Genomic DNA, 20,556 nt, shown 5'->3' with positions numbered 1-20,556 from the left:
ACTAAAACAGAGATATAGACCAATGGAACAGAACAGAGGCCTCAGAGGCAATGCCACACATCTACCACACATGCCATCTGATCTTTGACAAACCTGACAAAAACAAGCAATGGGGAAAGGATTCCCTGTTTAATAAATAGTGTTGGGAAAACTGGCTAGCCATGTGCAGAAAGCAGACACTGGACCCCTTCCTGACACCTTACACTAAAATTAACTGCAGATGGATTAAAGACTTAAAGATAAGACCTAACACCATAAAAACCCTAGAAGAAAACCTAGGCAAAACCATTCAGGACATAGGCATAGGCAAGGACTTCATGACTAACACAGCAAAAGCACTGGCAACAAAAGCTGAAACAGACAAATGGGACCTAATTAAACTCCAGAGCTTCTGCACAGCAAAAGAAACACTCATTAGAGTGAACTGGCAGCCAACAGAATGAGAAAACATTTTTGCAATCTACCCATCTGACAAAGGGCTAATATCCAGAATCTACAAAGAACTAAAACAGATTTACAAGAAAAAACAAACAAACAAACCCATCAAAAAGTGGGCAAAGTATATGAACTGACACTTTTCAAAAGAAGACATATATGTGGCCATTAAACATATGAAAAAATGCTCATTATCACTGATTATTAGAGAAATGCAAATCAAAACCACATTGAGATACCACCTCGCTCCAGTTAGAATAGCGATCATTAAAAAATCTGGAGACAACAGATGCTGGAGAGGATGTAGAGAATTGGGAACACTTTTACATTGTTGGTGGGAGTTTAAACTAGTTCAACCATTGTGGAAGACAGCGTGGCACTTCCTCAAGGACCTAGAAATAGAAATCCATTTGACCCAGCAATCCCATTACTGGGTATATACCCAAAGAATTATAAATCTTTCTATTATAAAAACACATGCACACGAATGTTCATTGCAGCACTGTTTACAATAGCAAAGACCTGGAACCAACCCAAATGCCCATCAACAATTGACTGGACAAGGAAAATGTGGCACATATACACCGTGGAATACTATGCAACCATAAAAAATGATGAGCTCATGTCTTTTGTAGGGACATGGATGAATCTGGAAACCATCATTCTCAGCAAACTGACACAAAAACAGAAAACCAAACACCCCATGTTCTCACTTATAGGCAGGTGTTGAACAATGAGAACACTTGTACTCAGGCAGGGGAGCATCACACACTGGGGTCTGTTGTGGGGGTCAATGGAGGGACAGCAAGGGGGGAGGGACAGCACGGGGGTGGGAAGATCAGGGAGGGATAACATGGGGGAGAAATGCCAGGTGCAGGTGACAGGGGTATGGAGGCAGCAGACCACATTGCCATGTGTGTACCTATGCAACAATCCTGCATGATCTGCACATGTACTCCAGAGCCTAAAATACAATTAAAAAAAAGAAAAAGAATCAATTGTTGAGGATACACCACTTAAGTAAAAAAAAATTTTTTTAATTTAATAAAAATAAATTTTAAAAGAACTATTTGACATACAACTGAACAATTCTACTTCTAAGTATTTGTCCACACAAAGTGTATGCAAATATTTATGACAACGTGACTCATAACAGGCCAAAACTAAAGCCAGTCCAGAGATCCATCAACTGATAAATGGATAAACAAAATACAACATACCAATATAATGGAATATCAATCTGCAATTAAAAGAAACAAACCAATGGTTTGTTTCTATAGCATGGATGAACCTGAAAACATTCTACCGCATGGATGAACCTCAAAAATGATATGCTAAGTCAAAGAACCCAAATGCAAACAACTACATATTGTGCGAATCCATTTATACGAAATATCTTAAAAAGGCAAATTTATAGAGTCAAAGAGCACAAGGAAGTTGCTTCCTAGGACTGTTAGGGTGGTATGACTGGGGATAGCAAAAGGGCAGGAAGAGACTATCAGGTGTGTTAAAATGTTCAAAACTGGCATGTGGTGATGATTGCACAATTATAAATTTACTCAAGTCATTTAATCGCACACTTGCAATGGATGAATTTTATGGCATGCAAATTATAATAATAAGACTATCTAAAAAATAGAATATCTTCTCTTAGTCTCTTATTTGCTAGCTTAAAGTCTTTTAGGAGAATTAGCCTAGAAGAGAAAGAGAGAAAAAAAAATAAGCCTCCTTCAGAAATTTTTCTGGAAAGTTTCTAACTATATATGTTTTTCTTGCAATTCTGTGTTGTATCAGCAGAGATTCATTAGAGATATAGGTTGAGTGGGGGTCTCCAGGAGATTTCAAAACATTTGTGGACGTTGTTTGAAAGTTAACTGACTCTGGAAGGCATGGATGTGCTAGGAGTGTTAAAATGAATGTTCTGAGTGAAGAGACTCCCAAACAGGCTTTGTGTGAGCAAGACGGCTGTTTATTCATCTGGGGGCAGGTGGGTGGGCTGAGGCTAAAAGGGCGTCAGTGAAGGGTGTTGGGATAGGAGTTGGTTTTATAGGTTGTGGGGAAGGCAGTGGAAAATTACAGGAGTTACAGTTGAGGGCCAAAGACATGATGATTGAAACAGTTGGCTATTTCTCTATGGAGAAAGATCACTGGTCCAATATGTCTGTTTAATAGCTTTAGGACTCAGTAATTCGCCATACATGATCCTTACATGACGTCATTTGAATCACTGAGGCACTTATAAAGATGTAGATTCCTAAATCAACACTCCGGGGTGGGCCTTGGGAGTCAATACTTTAACAAGCTTCCCAGGTGGCTGTCGTGCCCACTGAAGTTTGAGAACCACTTCTCCAGTCAGTAATGTTGAGTAAATGGGGTACAGGAATTTCTCAGAAAACATGTACAACAAATACCAGATGAGAAGTGTTAAATTAAACTAAACCTGCAATCCCAGCATTTGGGAGGCTGAGGCAGGAGGATTGCTTGAGGCCAGGAGTTCAAGACCAGCCTGAGCAACATAGGAAGATCCCATCTCTACAAAAATTAGCTGAGCACAGTGGTGCATCCCTGTAGTTTCAGATACCCAGGATGCTGAAGCAGGAGTTCAAGGCTCTTCAGCCCAGGAGTTCAAGGCTGCAGTGAGTTAGGATCACCACTGAACTACAACCTGACTGAGAGTAAAACCTTGTCTCAAAAAAAAAAGAAAAAGAAAGTTAAACTAATTCTGGCCTGAGTATTTGCATGAGACGCTGCAACCTAACTTACTATGCAAACTAACTGAACACCTAATTTAAGAGCATAGTTTTTTGTAACAAATGGGTGAGTCTCAGCCAATCACAGTTACCCAGCTTCAGTCAGTCACAGGCAGCCAATGGAGCAGACCATGCTCAAATAGGGCAAATGCTGAACCTTAACCAATCAAGTTCTCTTTGTCCTTCAATTCCATTTTATGGCCGTAAAAGTTCTCTGACCACAATGCAGCCTGGAGCTCTCTGAACCTATTCTGGTCTTGGAGCTGCCTAATTCATGAATTAGTCTTTGCTCAATTAAACGTTGTTATATCTTATCTGTCTATAGGTTTTCTTTTAACAGATGTCACAAGATTTAGGTTTTAATCCTGTAAAATACCAGTGAATTTCTGGAAGTAAAAGAGTGAGAAGTCACAGAGTTCATGTTCAGAAAATATATGTTGACTTAAGTCAGAGCTTGGCAAGCTTTTTGTATACAGAGCCAGATCGTAAATATTTTAACCTTTGTGGTCCATATGGTTTCTGTCACAACTACTCAACTCTGCCAATGTAGCATGAAGGCAGACATAAACAATACATAAATGGACATCCTGAGTTCCAATAAAACCTTATTTCTAAAAACAGGTGTCAAGATAGGTTCGGCCAACAGGCCATAGTTTACCAACCCCTGATTTAGGTTATTTCAAAAGAAGAGATAAGGCCAGGCACGGTGGCTCACGCCTGTAATCCCAGCACTTTGGGAGGCCGAGGTGGGTGGATCACGAGGTCAGGAGATCGAGACCAACCTGGCCAACGTGGTGAAACTCCGTCTCTGTTAAAAATACAAAAAAATTAGCTGGGCATGGTGGCACACACCATGGTAGTCCCAAGTACTGGGGAGGCTGAGGCAGGAGAATTGCTTGAGCCCAGGAGGCAGAGATTGCAGTGAGCCGAGATCCTGCCACTGCACTACAGCCTGGGTGACAGCGTGAGACTCTGTCGCAAAAAACAAAAAAAATGAAGAGATAAATCAAATAAGATTAGTCTTAATACTTGGCCCTAAAGGCCTATCATTCATCTCGTAAGGAAGTAAAAGTCCACAGTCTCCTACCCTCCAAAAACAGCACTGGAAGCTCCATCTCTCCGTTAACAGAAGAGCCACCCAAATTGGTTAGTGCTCCTTTTAGTGCCAAGAACAATGATGGGTTTTGCCATGCTGACACTGGCAGCCAATCACCTTTCTCTCACTACCTATTACCTATTATCTCACAACCAACGCTAAAGTCCTTTTCTATGTGGGCCTGTGGCTAAAGTGAGGTTCAGGCTGCGACCCAGGGAAAGGTCTTTTGTGGCTTTGTGAAAGGGGGCCAGAAATCTAGGAAATGAAGATTCTCCAGTTGTCTACCACTACACATGGACATCACTGAACCTTTGGAACTTCGTGTTCCTCATCTGTAACCCGGGGACTATAATTTCTACCCTTCCTTCTCCTAGATTTGCTCATGTTAATGAAATTCTGGATGGGGCAAGTGTTTGGGGAACTGCGTAGTCCTGTACCCATGGGAGCACCCTGCTTGTGTGAATATTATCATCAGCTGCCTGGCTTCGTTTCCTCACCCCACATAGCTTCCTATTTGTATCTTCCTTTTTGATCCACACTTTTGAACAGGGAATCATGAGCAGATTGAAGGGAAATGTTAGGTCTGGAGTTAAATTTGAGAGAGAAAATTGACCCCAGTTGTGTAGCATGTTTGCTGAATTTTGACAGAGAACTATGGCCAAGAAGAGGGGCTGACCACAACCTAATGCCCAGTGGTAAGCTTTAATGTGGGAGGATTTTTTGAACTACTTCCTTCTTTGTCTTTTTTTTTTTTTTTTTTTTTGAGACAGAGTCTTGCTCTGTCACCAGACTGGAATGTGATGGTGTGATCTCAGCTCACTGCAACCTCCACCTCCCTGATTCAAGTGATTCTCCGGCCTCAGCCTCCCAAATAGCTGGGACTACAGGCACGTGCCACCATGCCCAGCTAATTTTTATATTTTTAGTAGAGATGGGGTTTCACCATGTTGGCCAGGATGTTCTCAATCTCTTGACCTCATGATCCACCCTCCTCAACCTCCGAAAGTGCTGAGATTACAGGCATGAGTCACCACACCCCCTTTTTTGTCTTTGAGTAAGTAGATGAGAGGGTGGTACTCGAAACAGGACTTCAATGTCGAATTTCTTCTTGCAGAAATTCAGGAGGAGAGCCAGTGCCTGAGGGGCATTTCAGGGACAAGATTCAGCACAGCAAAGACACCTACTATATGCCCAGGACACATAGTTCCTAAGGTTGAAAAGGAACACAAAGACGACAGCCCCTCTCCTCCTAGAGTTTACTGGCTCCTGCTGGGAGGAGGCGTGTGTAACAGATATGCTGCTAATCTCTCTCTTCTTCTAGCACTTTATCAGACCTTCCTGCATTCCTTTTTCTTTTTTCTTTTTCTTTTTTGTTTTTTGAGATGGAGTCTCGCTGTGTTGCCCAGGTTGGAGTGTAATGGTGTGATCTTGGTTCACTGCAACCTCTACCTCTTGGGTTCAAGTGATTCTCCTGCATCAGCTTCCTGAGTAGCTGGGATTACAGGTGTGCACCACCACACCCCGCTAGTTTTTGTATTTTCAGTAGACATGGGGTTTTCCATGTTGGCCAGGTTGGTCTTGAACATCTAACCTCAGGTGATCCACCCACCTTAGCCTTCCAAAGTGCTGAGATCCTCCGGCATTCTTAATATATCCCTTGTAAAATTTTTATTTTGTTACAAAATAGCACATTAATATCAATTTTTAAATATGCCTTTGAAAATCAAAAACATTGGAATTAAAAGGTGAAATTCCCACATCTGCTTCACCCCTAAGTACCCCCTTATATTCTCACATTGTAGGAGGAACTACTGTGAATCCTTCCAGATCTTTCTCAAGCATACACAACCATGTGTATAAAAGATGTGTATAAATGTGTATTTTGTATGTTTGGGTTCTTGTGGTTGGAGATGCATGTAGTTTTTTGCTTTTCTCAAAAATAAACTGATTTCATTTGTTTTTTGAAAAATGGGTTCATCTTGTACTTAGTGTGACGAGCATTTCATATATCACAGTAATGTATCCGAAATCCCCATCCATGTCATTATATACAAATGGTGCTTGAGTTCTTTCAACAGCCATGGCAATATCCACTCAATAGAATTAGGATAATTTACAAACAATTATCCTCCCATGGTATGTGCAGGTTGTTTCCATTTTTTGCTACAGATAATGCTGCAGTAAACACCCTGGTGTATATGCATGTGAGCATTTCTAGGATAGATTATTAGAAATGAAATTGCAGAGTTAAAAGGAATGTGCTTTTTCAAATTTTTATAGCTATTATCAAATTCACTTCCAGTAGTATGTCGTATTGTGGTATTATAACGGAATAGTCTGGTGCCAACCTGAGGTTTAAAGGTGTTTTTTTCTTTCCCCTTTCCTCCTTTCCCCTGCAGTTTCAAGCAGCCTAAGAATGTTTTCTTTCCTCCATTCTTTTCCTTTTGCCATTCTTTGCTCCCATGCCTTGTGCCATTCCAAACCCTGTCTTTAAAGCCTCTGATGTCCCCTCCACAAATTGAAGAGTAAAGAAATTTGGAAGGAATTTCACCCATTCCTCCCCTTGCTCACATGGATAATGAAAATCTCACTCTCTTTATCACACCTAACTCATGTTTCTTTCTACAAGTGGTAGGAAGCCAGACCACTTGCTGGTTACAGTAGATTGTTATTTTAATGTGTTTTTCCTCGGTCAGTGGGGAGGGGTTACCATGTATCATAGCTCCTAATGTTCAAGTTATATTTCCCCTCTGTGGTGAACATCTGATCTACTGCCTAGCATCTAGCCTCCTTTTTTTCTGGTAATTATTCTCCAATTTTCCTTTGGAAAACCACTTCTGCCATGCCCCCATATATATTGTTCTGGTGAGGCTGACTCTGCCCCCAATCTAGGGGTGAGCCAATGACTCAATCCTGACCATTAGGGTCACAATGATTGGTTCAGGTGTGTGCATGTGCACGGGTCCCAAATCTAGACAACAGGAGTTAGTGTCAAGACTATTCCTGGAGCTACCAGGCAAAAGGGAGAGTGGCCATGAAACCATCTGTCCTATCTTTCCCCCTACCAAAGTAGAGTCCAATTCAAATAACCCCTAACCTCAGCTGAGGGAAAGGGCCCCAGGGACACGGCAGGGTCAAATCTCTCCATGCTTCAGTTTCTCCATCTATAAAATGAGGAGGTTGGACTCTGTGATCCCTAAGACCATTTTAGCTCTTATGATTGTAGCATGCATGAAACACAGAGAAGTACAAGGACTTATCTAAAGTGCAGATATTATCCTGGTAGAATAACATTGCCTCAAGAGTGGTTGTTCTGCACTGATCAGATAAAATGACAATGTCAGTATTTATCCAAATGAATTTAAAACTCATGCCAGTCCAAAACATCCATGAAGATATTTATAGTAGCTTTATTATTTATTTATTTATTTATTTATTTGAGATGAAATCTTGTTCTGTTGCCCAGGCTGCAGTACAGTGGCAAGATCTCGGCTCATTTCAATCTCCACTTCCCAGGTTCATGTGATTCTCCTGCCCAGCCTCCAGAGTAACTGGGATTACAGGTGTGCACCACCACACCTGACTAATTTTTGTATTTTAAGTAGAGATGGGGTTTCACCATGTTGGCCAGGCTGGTCTTGAACTCCTGATCTCAAGTGATCCACCCACCTCAGCTTCCCAAAGTGCTGGGATTACAGGCCTGAGCCACTGTACCCAGCAAATGGTAGCTTTATTTATAAGTGTGAAAACTTGGGAGCAACCAAGATGTCTTTCAGTAGGTGAATGAATAAACTGGGACATCCAGAAATGGAATATTATTCAGCATTAAAAAGAACTGAGCTACCAAGATATGAAAAAACATGGAGAGAACTCAAATGCATATTACTAAGTGAAAGAAGACAATCTGTAAGGCACGGCCTATGATTCTAGTTGTATGACATTCTGGAAAAGGCAAAACTATGGAGAAAGTGAAAAGATCAGTACTTGCCAGGAGTTAGGAAGGAGGGAGAGATGGACAGGTGGAGCACAGAAGATTATCAGGTTAGGGCAGTGAAATGGCTCCATGATATTCATGGTAGATACATGCCATTATACATATGTCCAAACCCATAGAATGCACACCACCAAGAATGAACCCCAAAGTAAACTCTGGGTGATAATGGTGTGTCAGTGTAGGGTCACGGATGTAACAAATGTACCACTCTATTGCTAGATGTCAATAGTAGGGGATGCTGTGAATGTGTGGGGCTGGGGGTATATGGGTACTCTCGGCCCTTTCTGCTTAATTTTGCTGCGAACCTGAAACTGCTCTAAAAGAATAGTCTATCATTTTTTTTTAAGACAACATTAGGTTTTGGTAGACAATTTCTAAACTGGGAAACATATTTTAGATGCTATGTCTGGTTCTGTCCTAAACATAGCGTCATTGTGTGTGCTCACTTCTCATCTCTGGGCCTCAGTTTCACAGTTTGTAGAATGAAGGGACTACTCTGCCTCTAACTGTACTATGAGTCTATGATATCTATATATGTTATATGTATGCATAGCACACATACACCCACATACATATGTTTTCAGCCATGGTTTTCAACACATATGTTTTCATCCGTGGGTCCTGGCTTATAATTCCCATAACCCTTGTTAGAGTAAAGAGGATCTCTATCTCTAGCTTTCTCCTGCCCTCCTTTCACCTGCCCAAGGCCGGGCTCTAATTCAATTGTAGGTCCTAAGACCCTTATTCCAGAGGGGGGCTAGCCTCATGTCCTGGAGTAAGGAATGCTGCATAGAGACGCCAAGAAGAATCTGCACAGGCCTTACTGGGTTTAAATCATACTCTATTTGTCCAATCACATTCCAACATGGTTATCCATGCTTCAATCATGCCTATCCAATGAAGTCTGCATAAAATACCTAAAGGGATGAGGTTCAAGGAGCTTCTGCATAGCTGAACACATGGAGGCTAACAGAAAGGTGAACAAAAATTTGTCTATGCACCAAGAGGATGGCACATCCCAACTCCCCAGGAACAGATGCTCTTGTGTTCAGGACACTTCCAGACCTCACCCTATGTATCCCTTCACCTGGCTGTTATTTGTATCCTTTAAAATTGTCTTTGTAATAAGCCAGTAAGCATAAGTGTTTTCCTGAGTTCTGTGGGTCACTCTAGCAAATTAATCAAACCTGAAGAGAATGTTGTGTGAACTCCAACTTGAAGCTCATGGAGGCCTGAACTTGCAACTGGTGGGAAGGAGGAGGTGACCTTGTGGGTCTGAGCCTAAACCTGTGGTTTCAGAGGGCATCTCTAGGTAGACAGAGTCAGAATTAAGTTGAATTGGAGGACACCCAGCTGATGTCCATTGCAGAATTCATTGCTGCTTGATGTATGGGGAGAAATCCACACATTTTGTCACAGAAGTGCTGATTGTTGTTGTTGAGTGAGAAAAGAGAAAAAAGCATAGTTTGAGTTGGTGTTTTTTTCAGGAAGGAAGAAAGAAAGAAGAAAACAATGGAGGGAGACAAAAAAATCACAGGATTATTAAGTGGTAGTTAAGAGAATTAGAGAAGAAATCAGACAAGCCAAAGCCATCAGTGGTGTCCTGTTTGGGACAGAACAGTATGCTCTTTGGGAGAAGAAAATAGGTTGGTCCAGGGGCCACATCTTGGTCTTCAGTTTAGATTGAATGAAAAAAGCTCAATGTCCCAAAAGAGAATGTTACATTTATGTGATGAGTACTAAGTGAGCACTAATTGTGTGCACAGCCTTATGGTAGGTGCTCTAACCCAACCAGGAAAGAGAAATACATGTGTGAAAATACTACAGCTTAATGGTCAATGGTTTGCTTCTGAAGCCAGACAGGTCTGGGTTTGAATATTGGCTGCATAACTACAATAGGCTGAGTAATAATCCCCAAAGATATCCATGTTTTAATGCTCAGAAACTACAAATATTACCTTATATGGGATTTTGCACATATGAGCAAATTAAGGCTCCTGAATTGAGGGAATTGTCGAAGTGGACCCTAAATATAATCCCACAAATCTTTATAAGAGAGAGGCAGAAGGAGTTCTGACTGCCAACAAAAGATAAGAAGACCATGTGACAGAAACAGGGTCAAAGAGAGAAGATGCTATGTGAAGATCAAGGAAGGGTTCATGAACCAAGGAATACAATGAATGTAGCTTGAGAAGCTGGAAAAGACAAGAAAATAGATTTTCTCCTAGAGTTTCTAGAAGGAGCATGCCCCTGCCAACACCATGACCTTAGCCCATTGAAACTAATTTCAGATTTCCGGACTCCAGAACCGTAAAAGAATAAATACGTGTTGTTTTAAGGCACTGAGTGTGTAGCAATTTGTTACAGCAGCCACAGGAAACTGATACAGATTTTTGCACTGGAAGTGTAGTGTTGCTGTAAGAAATATCTAAAAATGTGGAAGTGGCTTTGGAATTGGGTGATGGGCAGAGGCTGCAAGAACTTTGAGGCATATGATACAAAAAGCCTTGAGTTTTTTGAATAAGCAGTTGATAGAATTATGGGTGTTAAAAACTTAGGCAGTGAGGACTCAGGAGAAGTGAAGAGAATGATAGAGAAAGCCCATATTAGCTTACAGAATTCCTATATTGTCATAAACGACTGTTGGTAGACATATGAACACTAAAGGTGCTGCTGGTGACAGCTAAGAAAGAAATAATAAATATATTATTAGGAACAGGTAGAAAGGGGATCACTATGAACTGAAATTTCTATTCCCAAAATTCATATGTTGCCTTTAAATCCCAATGAAACTACATTTGAAGATAGGGAGGTAATCCAGGTTAAAGGAGTTCATAAGGGTAGAATCCTCATCTGGCAGGATTGCTGGCCTTATGAGAGAAGGGGAAGAGAGAGAGCTCTCTTTCTCTTTTCATATACACACACCAGGGAAAGACCATGTGAAGACACAGCTAGGAGGCAGTTGTCTGCAAGCCAGGAAGAGAGCTCTTACCAGAAACCAAATCAGCCAACGCCAGATCCTGGATTTCCCAGCTTCTGTAACTGTGTTAGTAAATACATGTTGTTTATGCCACCCAGTCTATGGTACATTCTTATGAACAGTCCAAGCAGACTAAGACAGGGATTCTTACATAGTGACAAAATGCCTATATACATTATATTCATATATATTCAAATGTTTATGCAATGGTATATGCTTATTTATCCTTTTTACATTCTGGTAAAATTGGCCTTTGAAAACACTGGCATTAATAAGAATAGTAAGAATGCAGCACTTAATAAAAATGCCAAGTATGGTGAGATATGCATAAATATTGGCAGAAAAATATTTTTTAAAAAACAATATTAAAGATTCCTCCAAGGGACTCCTAGACTTGATGAATGACTTCAGTAAAGTTTCAGGATGTAAATTTAATGTACAAAAATCAGTTGCATTTTTATACATGAACAATGTTTAAGCTGAGAACCAAATCAAGGATTCTATCCATTTATGAAAGCCACACAAATACACAAATACCTAGGAATGCATTCAACCAAGGAGAACTACAAAGCACTGATGAAAAAAATAGCACAAACAAATGGAAAAACATCCCATGCTCATGGATTGTAAGAATTAATGTTGTTAAAATGACCATACTGCCCAAAACAGTCTACAGATTCAATGCAATTCCTATCAAATTACCAATGTAATTTTTCACAGAATTAGAAAAACAATTAGAAAATTAATATGGAACCAAAAAAGAGCTTGAATACCAAAGCAATCGTAAGCAAAAGTACAAAGTTAGAGGCATCACATTAATTGACTTCAAAGTATACTACAAGGCTACAGTAACCGAAAGAGAATGGTACTAGCACACAAAGAGACTCATGGATCAATAAAACAGAATAGAGAACCCAGAAATAAAGCAACATACCTACAACCAACTGACCTTTGACGAAGTCAACAGAAATAAGCAATGTGGAAAAGACTCCCTCTTCCATAAATGATACTGGGTAATTGGCTAACGGAAGAATAAACCTGGACCTCTGTCTCTCACCATATACAAAAATTAAATAAAAATGGATTAAAGACTTAAATGTACACCTAGAACTATAAAAATCTGATAATAAAAGCTAGGAAAACCTCTTCTGGACATTGACCTAGACAAAGAATTTAGGTCTAAGACTGCAAAAGCAAATTCAGCAGAACCAGAAATAGACAAATGGCACTTAATCAAAGAGCTTCTGCAGAGCACAAGAAACAATCCACAGAGTAAACAGACAGCCTACAGAATGGGAGAAAATATTTGTAAACTATGTATTCCACAAAGGACTAATATTCAGAATCCAGAAGAACTCAAATCAGTAAGAAAAAACAAGTAACCCTGTTAGAGTGGATAAAGGACATGAACAGAAATTTATCTAAAGAAGACATACAGTGGCCAACAAACATATGAAAAAATGCTTAATATTACTAATCATCAGGGAAATGCAAATTAAAACCACAGTTATGTGTCATCTTACCCCGGTTAGAATGGTTCTTATTAGTCAAAAACTAACAGATGCTGGTGAGCGTGTGTAGAAAAAGAAATGCTGACACACTGTTGATGCGAGTAAATTAGTACATCTCCCATGGATTGGAAAACAATATGGAAAACAGTATGGAGATTTAGTAAAGAACTAAAAATAGAACTACCATTTGATCTACCAATTCCACTACTGGGTATCTACCCAAAGGAAAATAAATTGTTATATCAACATTAGGAGAAATACCTAATGTAGATGATGGGGAGGATGGATGCAGCAAACTACCATGGCATGTGTATACCTATCTAACAAACCTGCACATTCTGCACATGTACCCCAGAACTTAAAGTATAATAATATAAAAAAGAAACTGTTATATCAAACACACCTTCAGTTGCCTGTTTATTGCAGTACTATTCACAGAAGAGTCATGGAATCAACATAAGTGTCCATCAATAGTTGGTTGAACAAATAAAATATGGTATATATACACCATTGAATACTATTTATCCATAAAAAATATAAAATCATGTCCTTTGCAGAAACATGGATAGAGCTAGAGGCCATTATCTTAAGTGGAATAACGCAGAAACAGAAAACCAAATACCACATGTTCTCACTTGTAAGTGTGAACAAAACAATGGGTACACATAGACATATAGAAAAGATCACGAACAGTGGAGACTCCAGAAGGGGAAAGAGCAGGAGGGAAGTGAAGATTGAAATATTATCCATTTGGGTACCACAGTCACTATTTGGATGATGGGTACACTGGAAGCCCAAACCTTACTATTACACAATATATGCATATAACAAACCTGCACTTGTACCTCTGAATCTACAATAAGATAAAAATTTATATTAAACACTCTTTAACATCTTTGATATTGTATTTAAGAAAGTAAGTTTTTTTTATTGCATTTTAGGTTTTGGGGTACATGTGAAGAACATGAAAGATTGTTGCATAGGTACACACATGGCAGTGTGTTTTGCTGCCTTCCTCCCCATCACCTATATCTGGTATTTCTCCCCATGCTACCTCTCCCTAACTTCCCACCCCCTGCTGTCTCTCCCCTATTTCCCCCCTACAGACCCCAGTGTGTGATGCTCCCCTCCCTGTGTCCATGTGTTCTCATTGTTCAACACCCACCTATGAGTGAGAACATGCTGTGTTTGATTTTCTGTTTTTGTGTCAGTTTGCTTTGAATGATGGTTTCCAGCTTCATCCATGTAGTTTGAAAGTTAGGTGCAGTATAGAAGTTGCTCAACTTAAATACAAAATAATTTTAAAATAACGGTTATTACATTAAATGGACTTTTATAAAAAATACATTTCTCAAATGAAAGCATTTCTTTTTTGCTGATAAATTAATTGATATGTGGAAAGTTTTTCTCTAAAATGGATTTGGATATAAGACTCTAAAAATTTATTTTGGTTAATTTTTACCCAAGATTGTTTTGTAACTGATTTATTATTAATAATTTCCTGTGTGTCCCTTGCATAAATAATTGAGATTGGGAGAAAATCACACCTTGGATATGTATTAGTCCATTTTCATGCTGCTGATAAAGACATACCTGAGACTGGGCAATTTACAAAAGAAAGAGGTTTATTGTACTTACAGTTCCACATGGCTGGGAAGCCTCACAATCATGGCAGAAAATGAAAGGCACATCTCATCTCATATGGCAGCAGACAAGAGGAGAGAACTCAGGCAGGGAAATTTCCCCTTATATAATCATCAGATCTCATGAGACTCGTTCACTATCATGAAAACAGCACCGGAAAGACTTGGCCCCATGATTCAATTATCTTGCAACACATCCCTCCCACAACACGTGAGAATTCAAGATGAGATTTGGGTGGGGACACAGCCAAACCATGTCATTCCTCTCTTGCCCTTCCCAAATCTCATGTCCTCACATTTCAAAATCAATTATGCCTTCCCAACAGTCCCCCAAAGTCTGAACTCATTTCAGCATTTACACAAAAGTCCACAGTCCAAAGTCTCATCTGAGACAAGGTAAGTCTCTTCCACTTATGAACCTGCAAAATCCAAAGCAAGTTAGTTATTTCCTAGATACAATGAGGGTGCAGGCATTGGGTAAATACAGTCATTCTGAATGGGAAAAATTGACCAAAATCAAAGAGATTACAGGACCCATGCAAGTCTGAAATCCAGTGGGGCAGTCAAATTTTAAAGCTCCATAATGATCTCCTTTGACTCCATGTCTCATATCCAGGTCACGCTGATACAAGAGGTGGGTTTCCATGGTTTGAGGCAGCTCTGCCCTGTGGCTTTGCAGGGTACAGCTCCCCTCCTGGCTGCTTTCACAGGCTGCCATTGCCTGTGGATTTTCCAGGTGCACAGTGCAAGCTGTCAGTGAATCTACCATTGTGGGGTCTGGTGGATAGTGGCCCTGTTCTCACAGCTCCACTAGGCCATGCTCCAGTAGGGACTCTGTGTGGGAGATCTGACTCCACATTTTCCTTCTGCACTGCCCTAATAGAGGTTCTCCATGAGCGCCCCACCCCTGCAGTAAAATTTTGCCCGGGCACATGGGCATTTCCGTAGATCCTCTGAAATCTAGGTGGAAGTTTCCAAACCTTAATTCTTGACTTCCATGCACCCCCCAGGCTCAACACCACATGGAAGCTGCCAAGGCTTGGGACTTCCATCTCTGAAGCAAAAGTCCAAGCTGTACCTGGGCCTCTTGTAGCCATGGCTGAAGGGGCTGGAATGTACCAAGTCCCTAGATGGTACACAGCAGAGGGACCCTGTACCTGGCCCATGAAACCACTTTTTCCTCCTAGGCCTCCAGGCCTGTGATGGGAGGAGCTGCAGTGAAGACCTCTGATATGCCCTGGAGACATTTTTCCCATTGTCTTGGGGATTAAAATTCAGTTCCTTGTTACTTATGCAAATATCTTCAGCTGGCTTAAATTTCTCCTCAGAAACTGGGATTATTTTTCTATCACATTGTCAGTCTGCAAATTTTCCAAACTTCTACGTTCTGCTTCCCTTATAAAATTGAATGTGTTTAACAGCACCCAAGTCATAACTTGAATGCTTTACTGCTTAGAAATTTCTTCTGCCTGATACCTTAAATCATCTCTCTCAAGTTCAAACTTCCACAGATCTCTAGGGCAGGGGCAAAATGTCACCAGTCTCTTTACTAAGACATAGCAAGAGTGAACTTAGCTCCAGTTCCCAAAAAGTTACTCATTTCCATCTAAGACTACCTGAGCTTGGATTTCATTGTCCACGTTATTATCAGCATTTTGTCAGAGCCATTCAACAAGTCTCTAGGGTGTTCCAAACTTTCCCACATATTCCTGTCTTCCAAGCTCTGCAAACTGTTCCAACTTTTGTCTGTTACACAGTTCCAAAGTCGCTTCCATATTTGTGGGTATGTTTTTAGCAGCACCCCACTCTACTGGTACAAATTTACTGTATTAGTCCATTTTCACACTGCTGATAAAGACATACCTGAGACTGGGTAATTTATACAGGAAAAAGTGTTCAATGAACTTACAGTTCCACATGACTGGGGAAGCCTCACAATCATGGCAGAAGGCAAGGAGGAGCAAGTCACATCTTATGTGGATGGCAGCAGGCAAAGAAAGAGCTTTTACAGGGAAACTTCTACTTTCAAAAACATCAGATCTCATGAGACTTATTCACTATCATGAGAACAGCAAAGAAAAGACCATTCCCCCATGATTCAGTTACCTCTCCCTGGGTCCCTCCCACAACACATGGGAATTCAAGATGAGATTTAGGTGGGAGCACAGCCAAACCATATCAAGTCTATGCAAATAAATGACAAATTGTGATAGCAAAACCGGAAGTGTTACTAATGTGTAATTATGACGTCGATCACTAAGAAAAATCAATGAAACAATGGCAAATAAGCACATAAAAAGATATTCAACACTGCTAGACTTTAGGAAAATACCAATTAAAACCACAGTAGAAGACACTTAGAAAGTCTAACATGAAAAGGAATGGCTGCACTGACCTTGGTCAGGCTATGGAAACCTGAACACTCACATCCTGCTGGTGTGACTATAAAATGGCACAGTCATTTTGGTAAAGAGTTTGGTAGTTCCTCAAAAACTGTAACATACACTTTCCATATGACTCAGAAACCCCATTTCTAGGTATTTACTCAAGAGAACCAGAGGCACACATCCATACAAAGATTATACACAAATGGCCACAGCAGCTTTATTTGCAATTGTCCCAAACTAGAAAAATAACACAAATATCCGTTAATACATGAGTGGATAAACAAAACATGATATATCCATGCAATGGAATACTACACAGCAATAAAAAGGAATAAACTAGTGAAGCATGCCACAGAAGGGATGAAGCTTAAAACAACTATGTAGAATGAAAATTTCATTTATATCAAATTCTAGAAAATACAAACTTGTCAATAATGGTTGAAAACAGATTTGCACTTGGCTTGGGATGGAATGAAGTGGAAGGGATGGGAAGGAAGGATTTCGAAGGGGCAGAAGGAAACTTTGTAGATGGAAGTATACAAACCTGTCAAAATTATCAAAGTGTATACTTTAACGACATACAGTATTCTGTATGTTAAATATACCTCAACAAAGCTATTAAAAGTACAAATTAAAAAATAGTAAAATCTGAAATATATTAGAAAATATTGGCTACATACCCACAAATGGAAAATAATGGTTTAGAGATTTTATGGTATAGTGCCCCATTTTATCAACTAAGAGTGATTTGTTTTCATAGGATAAGACCCATGGTCTGTTCCGTCTCATGCATGACCTGCTCCATGCCTGTGCATTGAGTTTATCTTGCTTGGTTTCCCTGAGCACAGGCAGCTCATAGCCAGTGACTCTTGTGTCCTGGATAACTGCAGCATTACACTGTTCCCGGAACCAAGTCAGGCATTCTGAAATCTTTGCTCCTTTCTGTTTGTACTTGAGACTCTTGCAGTTCTTAAAAAAAAAAAAAAAAAAAAAGAAAAGGAAAGAAAAGAAAAAGAAAGAAAAGAAAGCCAATATGCACAACTAATTTTTTTATACCTAATTTTAGGGTTTATTTTCTCAAGGTGTTTAAGCAAGGCTGGCCATGAAGGGTGAAGTCCTTTCACTGTCTTGGGCCTAGCGATGCCCGCAGAGGGCAGACAGAGCAGGGGGATGCTGGCGGTGTTTCTTGCTGGAGTTAAATACGTCGCTTAGATTTTGGTCCCACAGGACCACACACCCATGAGACTGTTGAGCAGCATCTGCTACCTGAATGGGGCAATAGTGACTAAAGAGTGTTGGCATCACACTCTGTCCTGCCCAGGAGAAGCAGAGGCAGGAATGTGTCCCACCAGGGGGCTGGTTCTCTGCAGTTCATCTGTGAGTAATGGGCCAGCCATTGAGACTGCCCCCTGGCAAGTCTATGTGTTCTCTGAGGAGTCCTGGGACAGGCCTGTGGGTGGCATCTCTCTGTCACTGGACTCTCCTCCATCCCTCTTGGGGCTGGCACTGCCTGCAGGGCTGTGTGTACTGTGGTCTTGAAGCACCTGCTGCCTTGCTCTTCCCACAGATGCCTACACCCACCCTGAGAAGCCTGCCTGGGGGCCTTTCTGTGGCGGCCTGCAAGGTCAGGGTGAAATGGTAGGGAGGGGAGTCTGCTACCCCTGTGGCTGGGCAGACCCACGGGAGGCAGAGCCAGGGAGCAATCAAAGTCCACAGGGGCTCCTTCCATGGTGCTGGCTTCCAGAAATCTGGGGGAAAGAGACACTTTTATTCAACTATTATCTCACAAATTAAAAAAGAAACAAGCAGATTAAGTTAGACTTGCTGAGTTTTAATTCAAATTATTTATTCAAAATATAGAATTTCTTTGCTTCTACCATCAGTCCCCACCCAAGGCTTCTCCACTGTGGCCCCTCCGAGCAGGTGCAGGCTGGGCTGGTTTGAGGGCCTCTCTGGTGCCCTGGACTCACAGAGAAGGAGGTATTGGAGTGGGGAGGCCAGAATCTGAGCCTCACCCCAAAGTTCCAACAGAGAGGGCTTTGGGATCTGGCTTCTCTCCAGAGGGTTTTGCCAGCTCTTGTTTCTTGGGGATGTAAAGTTGGAGATAGAAATATAAGAAAAGAGAGCTTAGAAAACCGAGGTCAGCGAGAGCTCAGAAGAACCCGAGCGTGGGTAAGGCAGAGCTCGTGCTGGGAGCATGGTTCTGGGAACCTCTAGTTGCTTCATCTTATTTTCTACCTCGCCAGCGTAACCCAGCTGTGACCCTGGACAGAGGCCTGTGGAGGCAATTATTTTTCAAAGGAATTTAGGATTGCTCCATTTCATAAATTTTGGTAGGTAAATTCTTTTTCTCATATGCGCCCCAAAACTAACGCCGCTTTATTGGCAAATCCCTGAATTCACCCATCCCCCTGACTACAGTGACTGCCCCAGGCATGAGCTGTTCCCGCTGTCTCCTTGTGGGAACAGTCTGGACTTGAGCTAGCTGCTCTGTGTGCATCTCAGGTCTGCCCTTTGTAGCTCTGGCTCCTCTCCTGATCCAGACCCGGCCAGGCCATGCTGACGTCACGCTTTGCAGACTCCTTCCTACAGAGTGTCTCCTTTTTAGACACACGGAGAAGAGAGGTCCTCAGGCTCTCAGCTCTCCTCTGTGGTTCTAGACAGTTATTCCAGAACGACTCCACAGCAGTCCTTCTCTTTTCAGTCCTCTACATCTGATTCTGTTACCCTCTGCAAATGACTGATGGCCTTGGCCTGTTGACCTTTAGCATATTCTGACCACACAGGCGCCTTCCCCACATCACAGGCCAGAGATGCAGGGTGAGAAATGGACAGAAGTCTTGCAGCATGAAAGTCATGAAGCTTTGCTCCTGGGTATACCACACACTCACACGTTCTGTCCTTGGCCGGACAATGTCTGTCTGGCTCTCAAAGCAGGAAGCATCCCCCTTTCAAAGGCTGACCCTTCCAGTTGGCATCTCTGTCTTCTTTAAGATCTTACTCTCTTTGTTTTGCCTTTTGTCTCTCTGTTACCTTAAAATTCTCCCTCACCACTTGATCTTTCTCTGTGTCTACAGATACAGTCAAGTATTTCACTTGAGAAGTAAAAGGGTTTGTCTTACCCCGAGATGTCAGGAATTAATTCTAACATCAAAATTATGGTCTTTTGTCTGGTAACCACCTCAAAAAGTCCACATCTGTCCTTTGAATTTTTGGCAGTAGTCACATGTTTGGTTTCTTGATTTCCATTTGTGCCACTCCATTCTATTCCTCAAATGTCAACATAAATGATCTCCTTAAAATATACATTTAATATGTCACTTTCTGGCTTAAAATAGCCCAATGTGTTCTAACTACTTTCAGAATAAAAACACGTGTGAGTCCCGTTCCGGCAGGGAGTGGGGCTGTGCCTGGTGCTTCCCTAGACTCTGTGCTCCTCTAGGGTGCTAGGTGTCCTGGATCACCCCTGTAATCCCAGTACTTTGGGAGGCCAAGGTGGGAAGATCTTCTGAGTCCAGCAGTTAGAGACCAACCTGGGCAACCTGGAGAATGCTGTAGTCCCAGTTACTCAGGAGGCTGAAGCAGAAAGCTCACTTGAGCCCAGGAGGTCAAGGCTGCAACAAGCCATGACTGTGTCACTGCATTCCAGCCTGGGTGACAGAGCAAGAGACTCTGTTGAGAGAGAGAGAGAGAGAGAGAGAGAGAGAGAGGGGAAAGAAAAGAAAGAAAGAAAGGAAGAAAGAAAGAAAGAAAGAAAGAA

The sequence above is a fragment of the Cebus imitator genome, unplaced genomic scaffold (assembly GCF_001604975.1).
Source record: "Cebus imitator isolate Cc_AM_T3 unplaced genomic scaffold, Cebus_imitator-1.0 Scaffold126, whole genome shotgun sequence".
Taxonomy (NCBI): domain Eukaryota; kingdom Metazoa; phylum Chordata; class Mammalia; order Primates; family Cebidae; genus Cebus; species Cebus imitator.
Note: the sequence above shows the minus strand (reverse complement) of the source record.